Genomic DNA, 12,464 nt, shown 5'->3' with positions numbered 1-12,464 from the left:
CACAATTCCGACTTAAGTACAAGAGGACTGACACTCTAAGTTTCTTTGATTTGAACCTCTCCTGTGAGTCCAGTTTTAGGTTCCGATGCTTCACTTCAGGTTTACTGTATCCCTTGGACCTTCTTATTGACGATGAAACACAGAAATTGCATCCGAATTTAATACAAATGACACAATGCCGCCTTAAGTACAAAAGGAGTGACACTCTCACTTTCTATGATTCGAACCTCTCCTGTGAGGTCAGTATTGGATTCGGATGCTTCACTTCAGGTTTACTGTATCCCTTGGACCTTCTTATTGACGAAAAAACACAGAAATTGCATCCGTATTTAATACAAATTGTACAATAACGACTAAAGTACAACAGGAGTGACACTCTAACTTTCTATGATTTGTACCTCTCCTGTGAGTACAGTTTTAGATTCCGATGCTTCACTTCAGGTTTACTGTATCGCTTGGACCTTCTTATTGAGCATGAAACAGAGAAATTGCATCCGAATTTAATACAAATGGCACAATGCAGACTTAAGTACAAGAGGACCGACACTCTCACTTTCTATGATGTGAACCTCTCCTGCGAGTCCAGTTTTAGATTCCGATGCTTCACTTCAGGGTTGCTGTATTCCTTGGACCTTCTTATTGACGATGAAACAGAGATATTGCATCGGAATTAAATTCAAAAGGCACAATGCCGACTTAAGTTCAAGAGGACTGACTCTCAATCTTTCTATGATTTGAAGCTCTCCTGTGAGTCCAGTTTTCGATTCCGATGCTTCACTTCAGGTTTACTGTATCCCTTGGACCTTCTTATTGACGATGAAACACAGAGTTTGCATCCGAATTTATTACAAAAGGCACAATGCCGACTGAAGTACATGAGGACTACCACTCTAAATTTCTATGATTTGAACCTCTCCTGTGAGTCCACTTTTAGATTCCGATGCTTCACTTCAGGTTTTCTGTATCCCTTGGACCTTCTTATTGACGATGAAACACAGAAATTGCATCCGAATTTAATACAAAATGCACAATGGCGACTTAAATACAAGAGGACTGACACTCTCACTTTCTATGATTTGAACCTCTCCTGTGAGTCCAGTTTTAGATTCCGATGCTTCACTTCAGGTTTACTGTATCCCTTGGACCTTCTTATTGACTATGAATCACAGGAATTGCATCCGAAATTAATACAAATGGCACAATGCCGGCTTAAGTACAAGAGGACTGACACTCTCACTTTCTATGATTTGAACCTCTCCTGTGAGTCCGGTTTTAGATACCGATGCTTCACTTCAGGTTTACTGTATACCTTTGACCTTCTTATTGACGATGAAACACAGAAGTTGCATAGGAATGAAATTAAAAAAGCACCACGCCGACTTAAGTACAAGAGGACTGACACTCTAACTTTCAATGATTTGAACCTCTCCTGTGAGTTCAGTTTTAGAGTCCGATGCATCACTTCAGGTTTCCTGTATCCCTTGGACGTTTTTATTGACGATGAATCAAAGAAATTGCATCCAAATTTAATACAAAATGCTCAATGCCGTCTTAAGAAAAAGAGGACTGACACTCTAATATTGTAATGTTTTGAACCACTCCAGTGAGTCAAGTTTTAGATTCTGATGCTTCACATCAGGTTTACTGTATCCCTTGGACCTTCTTATTGACGATGATACACAGAAATTGCATCCGAATTTAATACAAAAGCCACAATACCGACTTAAGTACAAGCGGAGTGACACTCTAACTTTCTATGATTTGAATCTCTCCTGTGAGTCCAGTTTTAGATTCCGATGTTTTACTTCAGGTTTACTGTATCCCTTGGACCTTCTTATTGACTATGAATCACAGGAATTGCATCCGAAATTAATACAAATGGCACAATGCCGGCTTAAGTACAAGAGGACTGACACTCTCACTTTCTATGATTTGAACCTCTCCTGTGAGTCCGGTTTTAGATTCCGATGCTTCACTCCAGGTTTACTGTGTACCTTGCACCTTCTTATTGACGATGAAACATAGAAATTGCATCGGAATTTAATAAGAAAGGCACAATGCTGACTTAAGTAAAACAGGACCGACACTCTAACTTTCTATGATTTGAACCTCTCCTGTGAGGCCAGTTTAAGCTTCCGATTCTTCACTTCAGGTTTACTGTATCCCTTGGACCTTCTTATTGACGATGAAACACAGAAATTGCATCCGAATTTAATACAAAAGGCACAATACCGACTTAAGTATAAGAGGACTGACACTCTAACTATCTATGATTTGAATCTCTCCTGTGAGTCCAGTTTTAGGTTCCGATGCTTCACTTCAGGTTTACTGTGTCCCTTGGACCTTCTTATTGACGATGAAACACAGAAATTGCATCCGAATTTAATACAAAATGCACAATGGCGACTTAAGTACAAGAGGACTGACAATCTCACTTTCTATGATTTGAACCTCTCCTGTGAGTCCAGTTTTAGATTCCGATGCTTCACTTCAGGATTACTGTATCCCTTGGACCTTCTTATTGACGATGAAACACTGAAGTTGCATAGGAATTAAATTCAAAAAGCACCACGCCGACTTAAATACAAGAGGACTGACACTCTAACTTTCAATGATTTGAACCTCTCCTGTGAGTTCAGTTTTAGATTCCGATGCTTCACTTCAGGTTATCTGTATCCCTTGGACCTTCTTATTGACGATGAAACACAGAAATTGCATCCGAATTTAATACAAAATGCACAATGGCGACTTAAGTACAAGAGGACTGACAATCTCACTTTCTATGATTTGAACCTCTCCTGTGAGTCCAGTTTTAGATTCCGATGCTTCACTTCAGGTTTACTGTATACCTTGGACCTTCTTATTGACGATGAAACACAGAAGTTGCATAGGAGTTAAATTCAAAAAGCACCACGCCGACTTAAGTACAAGAGGACTGACACTCTAACTTTCAATGATTTGAACCTCTCCTGTGAGTTCAGTTTTAGATTCCGATGCTTCACTTCAGCTTTACTGTATCCCTTGGACCTTTTTATTGACGATGAAACACAGAAATTGGATCCGAAATTAATACAAAAGGCACAATACCGACTTAAGTACAAGAGGAGTGACACTCTAACTCTCTATGATTTGCACCTCTCCTGTGAGTCCAGTTTTAGATTCCGATGCTTCACTTCAGGTTTACTGCATTCCTTGGACCTTCTTATTGACGATGAATCACAGAAATTGCATCCGAATTTAATACAAAATGCACAATGCCGTCTTAAGTAAAAGAGGACGGACACCATAATATTCTATGTTTTGAACCACTCCTGTGAGTCAAGTTTTAGATTCCGATGCTTCACATAAGGTTTACTGTATCCCTTGGACCTTCTTATTGACGATGAAACACAGAAATTGCATCCGAATTTAATACAAAAGCACAATACCGACTTATGTACAAGCGGAGTGACACTCTAACATTCTATAATTTGAATCTCTCCTGTGAGTCCAGTTTTAGATTCCGATGTTTCACTTCAGGTTTACTGTATCCCTTGGACCTTCTTATTGACTATGAATCACGGGAATTGCATCCGAATTTAATACAAATGGCACAATGCCGACTTAAGTACAAGAGGACTGACACTCTCACTTTCTATGATTTGAACCTCTCCTGTGAGACCGGTTTTAGATTCCGATGCTTCACTTCAGGTTTACTGTGTACCTTGCACCTTCTTATTGACGATGAAACATAGAAATTGCATCGGAATTTAATACAAAAGGCACAATGCTGACTTAAGTAAAACAGGACCGACACTCTAACTTTCTATGATTAGAACCTTTCCTGTGAGTCCACTTTTAGATTCCGATACTTCACTTCAGGTTTACTGTATCCCTTGGACCTTCTTATTGACGATGAAACACAGAAATTGCATCCGAATTTTATACAAAAGGCACAATACCGACTTAAGTATAAGAGGACTGACACTCTAACTATCTATGATTTGAATCTCTCCTCTGAGTCCAGTTTTAGGTTCCGATGCTTCACTTCAGGTTTACTGTATCCCTTGGACCTTCTTATTGACGATGAAACACAGAAATTGCATCCGAATTTAATACAAATGGCACAATGGCGACTAAAGTACAAGAAGACTGACACTCTAACAATCTATGATTTGAATCTCTCCTGTGAGTCCACTTTTAGGTTCCGATGCTTCACGTCAGGGTTAGTGTATCCCTTGGAACTTCTTATTGACGATGAAACACAGAAATTGCATACGAATTTAATACAAAAGGCACAATACCGAGTTAAGTACAAGAGGACTGACACTCTAACTATCTATGATTTGAATCTCTCCTGCGAGTCCAGTTTTAGGTTCCGATGCTTCACTTCAGGTTTACTGTATCCCTTGGACCTTCTTATTGACGATGAAACACAGAAATTGCATCCGAATTTGATACAAATGGCACAATGGCGACTTAAGTACAAGGGGACTGAGACTCTCTCTTTCTATGATTTGAACCTCTCCTGTGAGTCCAGTTTCAGATTCCGATGCTTCACTTCAGGTTTACTGTATACCATGCACCTTCTTAATGACGATGAAACACAGAAGTTGCATCGGAATTAAATTCAAAACGCACCATGCCGACATAAGTACAAGAGGACTGACACTCTAACTTTCTATGACTTGAACATCTCCTGTGAGTCCAGTTTTGGATTCCGATGCTTCACTTCAGGTTTACTGTATCCCTTGGACCTTTTTATTGACGATGAAACACAGAAATTGCATCCGAATTTAATCCAAAAGGCACAATACCGACTTAAGTACAAGAGGAGTGACACTCTAAGTTTCTATGATTTGAACCTCTCCTGTGAGTCCAGTTTTAGATTCCGATGCTTTACTTCAGGTTTACAGTACCCCTTGGACCTTCTTATTGACGATGAAACACAGAAATTGCATCCGAATTTAATACAAAAGGCACAATGGCGACTTAAGTAAAAGAGGACTGACACTCTCATTTTTTATGATTTGAACCTCTCCTGTGAGCCCAGTTTTAGATTCCGATGCTTCACTTCAGGTTTACTGTATACCTTGCACCATCTTATTGACGATGAAACACAGAAGTTGCATGGGAATTAAATTCAAAAGCCACCACCCCGACTTAAGTACAAGAGGACTGACACTCTAACTTTCTATGATTTGAACCTCTCCTGTGAGTCCAGTTTTAGATTCCGATGCTTCACTTCAGGTTTACTGTATCCCTTGGACCTTCTTATTGACGATGAAACACAGGGTTTGCATCCGAATTTAATACAAAAGGCACAATGCCGACTTAAGTGCAGGAGGACTGACACTCTAACTTTCAATGATTTGAACCTCTCCTGTGAGTCTAGTTTTAGATTCCGATGCTTCACTTCAGGTTTACTGTATCCCTTCGACATTCTTATTGAAGAAGAAACACAGAAATTGCATCCGAATTTAATACAAGTGGCACAATGCCGACTTAAGTACAAGAGGACTGACACTCTCACTTTCTATGATTTGACCCTCTCCTGTGAGTCCAGTTTTAGATTCCGATGCTTCACTTCAGGTTTACTGTATCCCTTGGACCTTCTTATTGAGGATGAAACAGAGAAATTGCATCTGTATTTAATACAAATGGTAAAATAACGACTAAAGTACAAGAGGTGTGACACTCTAACTTTCTATGATTTGAACCCCTCCTGTGAGTCCAGTTTTAGATTCCGATGCTTCACTTCATGTTTACTGTATCGCTTGGACCTTCTTATTGAGGATGAAACAGAGAAATTGCATCCGAATTTAATACAAATGGCACAATGCAGACATAAGTACAAGAGGACCGACACTCTCACTTTCTATGATATGAACCTCTCCTGCCAGTCCAGTTTTAGATTCCGATGCTTCACTTCAGGTTTGCTGTATCCCTTGGACCTTCTTATTGACAATGAAACACAGATATTGCATCGGAATTAAATTCAAAAGGCACAATGCCGACTTATGTACAAGAGGACTGATTCTCAAACTTTCTATGATTTGAAGCTCTCCTGTGAGACCAGTTTTCGATTCCGATGCTTCACTTCAGGTTTACTGTATCCCTTGGACCTTCTTATTGACGACGAAACACAGAAATTGCATCCGAATTTAATACAAAAGGCACAATGCCGACTTAAGTACAAGAGGACTGACACTGTAAATTTCTATGATTTGAACCTCTCCTGTGAGTCTAGGTTTAGATTCCGATGCTTCACTTCAGGTTTACTGTATCCCTTGGAGCTTGTTATTGACTATGAACCACAGGAATTGCATCCGAATTTAATACAAATGGCACAATGCCGACTTAGGTACAGTAGGACTGAGACTCTTACTTTCTATGATTTGAACCTCTCCTGTGAGTCCGGTATTAGCTTCCGATGCTTTACTTCAGGTTTACTGTATACCTTGCACTTTCTTATTGACGATGAAACATAGAAATTGCATCCGAATTTAATACAAATGGGCACAATGCTAACTTAAGTAAAAGAGGACCGACACTCTAACTTTCTATGGTTTGAACCTCTCTTGTGAGTCCAGTTTTAGATTCCGATGCTTTACTTCAGGTTTACTGTATACCTTGCACCTTCTTATTGACGATGAAACACAGAAATTGCATACGAATTCAATACAAAAGGCACAATGCCGACTTAAGTACAAGAGGACTGACACTCTCACTTTCCATGATTTGAACCTCTACTGTGAGTTCAGTTTAGATTCCGCTGCTTCAATTCAGGTTTACTGTATCCCTTGGACCTTCTTATTGACGAAGAAACACAGAGTTTGCATCCGAATTTAATACAAAAGGGACAATGCCGACTTAAGTGCAAGAGGACTGACACTCTAATTTTCCATGATTTGAACCTCTCCTGTGAGTCTACTTTTAGATTCCGATGCTTCACTTGAGGTTTACTGTATCCCTTGGACCTTCTTATTGACGATGAAACACAGAAATTGCATCCAAATTTAATACAAAAGACACAATGCCGACTTAATTACAAGAGGACTGACACACTAACTCTCTATGATTTGAACGTCTCCTGTGAGTTTAGTTTTAGATTCCGATGCTTCACTTCAGGTTTACTGTATACCTTGCACCTTCTTATTGACGATGAAACACAGAAATTGCATCCGAATTGAATACAAAAGGCACAATTCCGAATTAAGTACAAGAGGACTGAGACTCTCACTTTCTATGATTTGAACCTCTCCTGTGAGTCCAGTTTCAGATTCCGATGCTTCACTTCAGGTTTACTGTATACCTTGCACCTTCTTATTGACGATGAAACACAGAAGTTGCATGGGAATTAAATTCAAAAGGCACCACGCCGACTTAAGTACAAGAGGACTGACACTCTAACTTTCTATGATTTGAACCCCTCCTGTGAGTCCAGTTTTAGATTCCGATGCTTCACTTCAGGTTTACTGTATCCCTTGGACCTTCTTATTGACGATGAAACACAGGGTTTGCATCCGAATTTAATACAAAAGGCACAATGCCGACTTAAGTACAAGAGGACTGACACTCTCACTTTCTATGATTTGACCCTCTCGTGTGAGTCCAGTTTTAGATTCCGATGCTTCACTTCAGGTTTACTGTAACCCTTGGACCTTCTTATTGACGATGAAACACAGAAATTGCATCCGAATTTAATACAAATGACACAATGCCGACTTAAGTACAAGAGGAGTGACACTTTCACTTTCTATCATTCGAACCTCTCCTGTGAGTCCAGTTTTAGATTCCGATTCTTCACTTCAGGTTTACTGTATCGCTTGGACCTTCTTATTGAGAATGAAACAGAGAAATTGCATCCGAATTTAATACAAATGGCACATTGCCGACTTAAGTACAAGAGGACCGACACTCTCACTTTCTATGATGTGAACCTCTCCTGCGAGTCCAGTTTTAGATTCCGATGCTTCACTTCAGGTTTGCTGTATCGCTTGGACCTTCTTATTGACGATGAAACACAGATATTGCATCGGAATTAAATTCAAACGGCACAATGCCGACATAAGTACAAGAGGACTGACTCTCAAACTTTCTATGATTTGAAGCTCTCCTGTGAGTTCAGTTTTCGATTCCGATGCTTCACTTCAGGTTTACTGTATCCCTTGGACCTTCTTATTTACGATGAAACACAGAGTATGCATCCGAATTTATTACAAAAGGTACAATGCCGACTGAAGTACATGAGGACTACCACTCTAAATTTCTATGATTTGAACCTCTCCTGTGAGTCCACTTTTAGATTCCGAAGCTTCACTTCAGGTTTTCTGTATCCCTTGGACCTTCTCATTGACGATGAAACACAGAAATTGCATCCGAATTTAATACAAAATGCACAATGGCGACTTAAGTACAAGAGGACTGACACTCTCACTTTCTATGATTTGAACCTCTCCTGTGAGTCCAGTTTTAGATTCCGATGCTTCACTTCAGGTTTACTGTATACCTTAGACCTTCTTATTGACGATGAAACACAGAAGTTGCATAGGAATTAAATTCAAAAAGCACCACGCCGACTTAAGTACAAGAGGACTGACACTCTAACTTTCAATGATTTGAACCTCTCCTTAGAGTTCAGTTTTAGATTCCGATGCTTCACTTCTGGTTTACTGTATCCCTTGGACCTTTTTATTGACGATGAAACACAGAAATTGCATCCGAATTTAATACAAAAGGCACAATACCGACTTAAGTACAAGAGGAGTGACACTCTAACTCTCTATGATTTGAACCTCTCCTGTGAGTCCAGTTTTAGATTCCGATGCTTCACTTCAGGTTTACTGCATTCCTTGGACCTTCTTATTGACGATGATTCACAGAAATTGAATCCGAATTTAATACAAAATGCACAATGCCGTCTTAAGTAAAAGAGGACTGACACTCTAATATTCTATGTTTTGAACCACTCCTGTGAGTCAAGTTTTAGATTCTGATGCTTCACATAAGGTTTACTGTATCTCTTGGACCTTCTTATTGACGATGAAACACAGAAATTGCATCCGAAATTAATACAAAAGGCACAATACCGAATTAAGTACAAGCGGAGAGACACTCTAACTTTCTATGATTTGAATCTCTCCCGTGGGTCCAGTTGTAGATTCCGATGCTTCACTTCAGGTTTACTGTATCCCTTGGACCTTCTTATTGACGACGAAACACAGAAATTGCATCCGAATTTAATACAAAAGGCACAATGCCGACTTAAGTACAAGAGGACTGACACTCTCACTTTCTATGATTTGAACCTCTACTGTGAGTTCAGTTTAGAATCCGATGCTTCACTTCAGGTTTACTGTATCCCTTGGACCTTCTTATTGACGATGAAACACAGAGTTTGCATCCGACTTTAATACAAAAGGAACAATGCCGACTTAAGTGCAAGAGAACTGACACTGTAAATTTCTATGATTTGAACCTCTCCTGTGAGTCTAGGTTTAGATTCCGGTGCTTCACTTCAGGTTTACTGTATCCCTTGGAGCTTGTTATTGACTATGAACCACAGGAATTGCATCCGAATTTAATACAAATGGCACAATGCCGACTTAGGTACAAGAGGACTGACACTCTCACTTTCTATGATTTGAACCTCTCCTGTGAGTCCAGTTTTAAATTCCAATGATTCACTTCAGGTTTAATATATCCCTTGACCCTTCGTATTGACCATGAAACACAGATTTTGCATCCGAATGTAACAAAAAAGGCACAATGCCGACTTAAGGACAAGCGGACTGACACTCTAACTTTCTAAGAATGGAACCTCTCCTGTGAGTCCAGTTTTAGACTCCCATGCTTCACTTGAGGTTTACTGTATCCCTTGGACCTTCTTATTGACGATGAAACACAGATATTGCGTCCGAATTTAATACAAATGGCACAATGCCGACTTAAGTACAAGAGGACTGACACTCTCACTCTCTATGATTTGAACCTCTCCAGTGAGTCCAGTTTTAAATTCCAATGATTCACTTCAGGTTTAATATATCCCTTGACCCTTCGTATTGACCATGAAACACAGATTTTGCATCCGAATGTAACAAAAAAGGCACAATGCCGACTTAAGGACAAGCGGACTGACACTCTAACTTTCTAAGAATGGAACCTCTCCTGTGAGTGCAGTTTTAGACTCCCATGCTTCACTTCAGGTTTACTATATCCCTTGGACTATCTTATTGACGATGAAACACAGAAATTGCATCCAAATTTAATACAAAAGACACAATGCCGACTTAATTACAAGAGGACTGACACACTAACTTTCTATGATTTGAACGTCTCCTGTGAGTTTAGTTTTAGATTCCGATGCTTCACTTCAGGTTTACTGTATACCTTGCACCTTCTTATTGACGATGAAACACAGAAATTGCATCCGAATTAAATACAAAAGGCACAATGCCGACTTAAGTACAAGAGGACTGACACTCTCACTTTCTATGATTTGAACCTCTACTGTGAGTTCAGTTTAGATTCCGCTGCTTCAATTCAGGTTTACTGTATCCCTTGGACCTTCTTATTGACGAAGAAACACAGAGTTTGCATCCGAATTTAATACTAAAGGGACAATGCCGACTTATGTGCAACAGGACTGACACTCTAATTTTCCATGATTTGAACCTCTCCTGTGAGTCTACTTTTAGATTCCGATGCTTCACTTGAGGTTTACTGTATCCCTTGGACCTTCTTATTGACGATGAAACACAGATATTGCATCCGAATTTAATACAAATGGCACAATGCCGACTTAAGTACAAGAGGACTGACACTCTCACTCTCTATGATTTGAACCTCTCCAGTGAGTCCAGTTTTAAATTCCAATGATTCACTTCAGGTTTAATATATCCCTTGACCCTTCGTATTGACGATGAAACACATATTTTGCATCCGAATGTAACAAAAAAATGCGCAATGCCGACTTAAGGACAAGCGGACTGACACTCTGACTTTCTAAGAATGGAACCTCTCCTGTGAGTCCAGTTTTAGACTCCCATGCTTCACTTCAGGTTTACTATATCCCTTGGACTATCTTATTGACGATGAAACACAGAAATTGCATCCAAATTTAATACAAAAGACACAATGCTGACTTAATTACAAGAGGACTGACACACTATTTTTCTATGATTTGAACGTCTCCTGTGAGTTTAGTTTTAGATTCCGATGCTTCACTTCAGGATTACTGTATACCTTGCACCTTCTTATTGACGATGAAACACAGAAATTGCATCCGAATTGAATACAAAAGGCACAATGCCGAATTAAGTACAAGAGGACTGAGACTCTCACTTTCTATGATTTGAACCTCTCCTGTGAGTCCAGTTTCAGATTCCGATGCTTCACTTCAGGTTTACTGTATACCATGCACCTTCTTATTGGCGATGAAACACAGAAGTTGCATCGGAATTAAATTCAAAACGCACCATGCCGACATAAGTACAAGAGGACTGACACTTTAACTTTCTATGACTTGAACATCTCCTGTGAGTCCAGTTTTGGATTTCGATGCTTCACTTCAGGTTTACTGTAACCCTTGGACCTTTTAATTGACGATGAAACACAGAAATTGCATCCGAATTTAATCCAAAAGGCACAATACCGACTTAAATACAAGAGGAGTGACACTCTAAGTTTCTATGATTTGAACCTCTCCTGTGAGTCCAGTTTTGGATTCCGATGCTTTACTTCAGGTTTACAGTATCCCTTGGACCTTCTTATTGACGATGAAACACAGAAATTGCATCCGAATTTAATACAAAAGGCACAATGGCGACTTAAGTACAAGAGGACTGACACTCTCACTTTCTATGATTTGAACCTCTCCTGTGAGTCCAGTTTTAGATTCCGATGCTTCACGTCAGGTTTACTGTATACCTTGCACCTTCTTATTGACGATGAAATACAGAAGTTGCATGGGAATTAAATTCAAAAGGCACCACGCCGACTTAAGTACAAGAGGACTGACACTCTAACTTTCTATGATTTGAACCTCTCCTGTGAGTCCAGTTTTAGATTCCAATGCTTCACTTCAGGTTTACTGTATCCCTTGGACCTTCTTATTGACGATGAAACACAGGGTTTGCATCCGAATTTAATACAAATGGCACAATGAAGACTTAAGTACAAGGGGACTGACACTCTCACTTTCTATGATTTGAACCTCTCCTGTGAGTCCAGTTTTAGATCCCGATGCTTCACTTCAGGTTTACTGTATCCCTTGGACATTCTTATTGACGATGAAACACAGAAATAGCATCCGAATTTAATACAAATGACACAATGCCGACATAAGTACAAGAGGAGTGACACTTTCACTTTCTATGATTTGAACCTCTCCTGTGAGTCCAGTTTTAGATTCCGATGCTTCACTTCAGGTTTACTGTATCCCTTGGACCTTCTTATTGACGATGAAACACAGATATTGCATC

The sequence above is a fragment of the Schistocerca americana genome, chromosome 10 (assembly GCF_021461395.2).
Source record: "Schistocerca americana isolate TAMUIC-IGC-003095 chromosome 10, iqSchAmer2.1, whole genome shotgun sequence".
NCBI lineage: Eukaryota > Metazoa > Arthropoda > Insecta > Orthoptera > Acrididae > Schistocerca > Schistocerca americana.
This window is presented reverse-complemented; position numbering follows the sequence as displayed.